This window comes from Chrysochloris asiatica, unplaced genomic scaffold (assembly GCF_000296735.1).
Source record: "Chrysochloris asiatica unplaced genomic scaffold, ChrAsi1.0 scaffold00391, whole genome shotgun sequence".
In the NCBI taxonomy this organism is placed as follows: domain Eukaryota; kingdom Metazoa; phylum Chordata; class Mammalia; order Afrosoricida; family Chrysochloridae; genus Chrysochloris; species Chrysochloris asiatica.
In genome coordinates, this window is record NW_006408909.1 from 110,394 (window position 1) to 114,975 (window position 4,582).

Below are 4,582 nucleotides of genomic sequence, written 5' to 3' on the forward strand. Positions count from 1 at the left end.
ATGTACAACCTTGGAACAACAGGGCTCTGGGATACAGGGACTGAGACATGATTGGAATGGGGAAAAGGGGGGAAATAATGTTAAGATGTTTGGCTGTTTTTTGAATTTGGTTTCCCTTGCATAACATTATAAAACAGACACTGGAGGGGGACAGAAAGGAATGGCCAGAAATATCACCATAGAAAGCTCGTAAGTCCGCCTTCTGCCTATAACTGATTTTGTTGTTGTTGTTGTGAAATGCTGTCAAGTTGGTTCCGACCCATAGCAACCCTGTATAGGGTTTTGAGGAGCAGCTGGTGAGCTTGAACTGCCAACCTTGCAGTTCAAATGGCTTTGCAGTCTGGCACATTAACCCACATCACACCAGGGCTCCTATTGGAATACCTAAAATGGGGCTACAATGTTCCCAGTGAAGGAGGCTTCATGTGGAGCCTCTGCATTACATAAGACCATAGGTGGAATCCTGAACAATATCTAGAATCTTCAGAGGTGGGAAATTTCCACTTGAAAGGACAAGAAGACCATCCTGGAGCAGCTAGAACAGAAAATACTTCTTGAAAGAAAGACCGACAGGAAAAACACAAAACAATATAGGCAGACCGACTGATTACTACAAGAACAAGCAAGTTGCTTGTCTAGGAGACATCAAGGCAAGTGGTTTGGTCCCCTCTGGGGAATACACGCTCTGATTGGTGACCATGTTTGTCACCAATAAGGGGGAGTGAGGGAAAAACAGCAGTGAAGCTGTGAGCTAAGCCTTACAACGTTCAATAGACTCCTGTGAACTTGGGTGGAGACCTGGTTGGCCAGCAGTGTTGCAAGACCTGGGGACTCTTGGACCCAGAGTCAGTGACATAGCCACAGAGGACTACAGTGGAAAGTGAAGTGTCTAGCTGATAAGAAGAGAGCGCATATGCACAAGAACACCCACACTTGCAGACAATACCCACTTGACCTGACTTCAATGACTGGCTGATCAGAGCTCAACTAGAAGAAGAGGCAAAGAGTAATCTGATACAATTTGATGAACTTGACCTACACCTATGGATGCAGTAGCTCAAAAGAGGGAACAAATCTTTACAGCAAGGATCATTCACACCCCCTCCATACAGAGTAGACAGGGATAGGCAACTTGGACATTGGCTACCCAAAGTGGGGGGCTTCAAAGGCAAGAAGTGACTGGCTTACAAGCTTTCAATTGGGAACCTAGATCCAGAGGGCATGGAAGAAGGTAGAATCTCCAATGAGTAATATCCAATCTGTCTAGGCGGGGCTGATGAAAGAAATGTGGATGGGTCTCTTGTGATAAAATAGTGAATAATTGTTATAAGGACTGATTGTGAGGGTTAGGAATGTAAAGGTAGATGTTTTGTAGCAAGGAGGGGAGTGATTAATTTTGCAGTCTAGGAGCGGAGGTCCCTGGGACCATCAAGGGAAAAGAGTGGAGAGCAGGACCCTACCCAGAGAAGCAGTGATGCCAGAGATGGAGGCAGAGACGATGACGTGGAGAGATGGAGCAGCTGGGGACTTTAGACCCAGAAAGGAGAGTGGCTGTGTGCTGACGACCGGGGGGCAGACTTGTAGTATATACTCTTTGGTTGGTTGATGATGCATAGAGGGGATTGTAACCACAGCAATGAAACAATATATGATAGGATGAATGTAATACTAATGTTCTCCCATGTAAACTATCACATAATTCACAATAAAACTTTTTTTTTTTAAATGATGTAAAAGAAACTCTGGGACTGACTCTCAAGCACAGAGACACTAAAGCAAAAATTTCACAGGGCAGCTTGAAAAGACAAAGCCAAGTATGATAATGAAATGTACAAAGACCTGGAGTTAGAAAACCAAAAGGGAAGACCATGCTCAGCATTGCTCAAGCTGAAAGAACTGAAGAAAAAAGATTCTGTGGGCAAAATATTGACTTTATACAGAAGAAGATGGAATGAAGGTCTACAAATGGTAAACTTATTTTTCCATTTGTACAGGGTTATTAAATATGTATGGTCTTATCTCCATGGCTTTGATTACAGAAACTAATATTCTCTAAATAATGGGAAAAAAAGAAAGAAGATGGAAAGAATACACAGGGTCACCATACAGAAAGAATTGGTTAATGTTCAACTATTTCAGAAGGTAGCATATGATCAAGAATCAATGGTACAGGAGGAAGAAGTCTAGGCTACACCAAAGGCGTTGGCAAAAAACAAGTCTCCAGGAATTGATGGAATACAAACTAAAATGTTTGAACAAACCGATGCAGCACTGGAGCACTCACCTATGTATGACAAGAAATCTGGAAGACAGTTACCTGGCAAACCGACTGAAAGCGATCCATATTTGTGCCCATTCTAAAGGGAAATAACCCAAAGGAATGCAGAAATCATTGAACAATATCATTATTACCACATGTAAGTAAAATTTTGCTTAATTAAAAAATGATTCCAACAGTACATCAGCAGGAAACTGCCAGAAATTCACGCTGGATTATTCACAAGAGGACATGGAATAAGGGATACAATTACTGACTTCAGATGGATCTTGGCTGAAAGCAGAGACTACCAGAAAGATGTTTACTTGTGCTTTGACTATGCAAAGGTTTTCAATTGCATGGTTCATGACAAACTATGGATAACATTGCCAAGAATGTGTATTCAGAACGCTTATTTGTGCTCATGAGGAACCTGAATATAGACAAAGATACAGTTGTTCAAACAGAACAAGGGGATACTAAACGGTTTAAAGTCAGGAAAGGTGTGCACCAGAATTGTATCCTTTCACAATACTTATTCCATCTGAGTGCTGAAAAAATAATCAGAGAGGCTGGATTATATGAAGAAGGTGGCATCAGGATAGGAGGAAGACTCATTAACAACTCTGCAGGTGATAAAATCTTGCTTGTTGTAAGCAAAAAAGGCTTAAAATACTGATGTAGATCAACAACTACAGCCTTCAGTATGGGTTGCACCTTAATGAAAACAAAAAGCCTCACAACTGGACCAATAAACAACATCATGATAATTGGTGAAAAGTTTGAAGTGTCAAAGACTTCATTTTGCTTGAATCCACAATTAACACTCATGGAAGTAGAAGAAAGCAAAAAACAAATTGCACTAGGCAAATGTGCTACAAAAGACATCTAGGCACCTGACCCAAACCATGGTATTTTCAATCACCTCATATACATATGAAAGTTGGGCAATGAACAAAGACCATAGAAAAATTGATGCATCTGAATTATGATGTTGGGAGATTATTAATAATACCATGGACTGCCAGAAGAACAAACAAATCTGTCATGGAAAAAGTGCTGTCAGAATGCTCCCTAGAAGTCAGGATGGCAAGATTTTGTCTCTCATACTTTGTACATGTTAGTTATTACACTAAACCAGTCCCTGGAGAAGGACATTATGCTTGGTAAAATGGAGTGTCAGCAAAACAGAGGAAGGCCCCCAATGAAATGGATTGGCACAGTGGTAAAAGCAGTGGGCTTAAACATAGTAACAACTGTGAAGATGGCGCAGGAAGAGCAGTGTTTCCTTCAGTAGGGTCTCTAAGCATTGGAACCGACTTGATAGCATGTAACAACTCCTCCCTCAGGTCAAACAGAAGGCCAAGGATGACTGTAGGCTAAAGCAGCAAGTGGGGCTACTGATCTCCTAGGAAGGGTGCAAAGGTCTCATATCAGAAAACAATTCCAGAAACCTCCCCTTCTCCATGTCAACAGTATCTACCTCATTGTCATTCCTGGAACTAGGAAGCAAAAAGAACATCTCAGAAACAAGGGTGGATAATAAACCAAGGCAAACCAATCCTTTTTAGAAAGCCAGTATCATGGGTGGGGTAGCGGGAAGGAGGGAGGCAGGGAGGAGGAAGACACCAAAATCAGTAACAAATGAGAAGCAACAGAAACATAAATACAGTGAACACAAAATGTTAAACTCTAATTACGAGGGAACCCATTTTCGCCACTAACCAGGAGAATTTCTTTTGACTGAGGGCGGAGATTTAAGGTCTCACTGTCACGCAAGGGTAGTTCTGGGAAGCCCCCTTTCAAGACACATTTTCTAACGCGGGCCAAGGTAGGCCGAAGCTTCCTGTCCAAGTCCAGTCCTCAGCATACCCATGCCCAAGAAAAGGAAAAAGACGCCCCTGTCCGATGAGGAGCAGCTCCTGTTTCAACAGAAGTTGTTGGCAGATGAAGAGATGGCCAAGAAGAAGGAGAGGCTCCTGAGCCAGTTCTTGAAGGACAAACTGGCCAAGGAGGAGCACAACAGTGCTCTGAACCTTAATAAGATTAACACACAGTGGAAAACTGTCCTTCGAGAAGTCAAAACTAAAGAGCTTCATAAAGACATTGAGATCCTTAGCCAAACATTTGAACGAGTTGTGGACTGCAAGGACAGTGTCATCAAGTCTTTAGCTAAGGACCTGGCAGAAGCTGAGGAGCAGTATGCCCATGCCCTGCACAGCCACCTGCACATATGACTTCTTCATTGCCTACATACTAGATGTGTATTAAAGGCCAGTGAAAAGGTCATCTATTTTCTCCAGACTCTGTCAAGGATACCCGGTT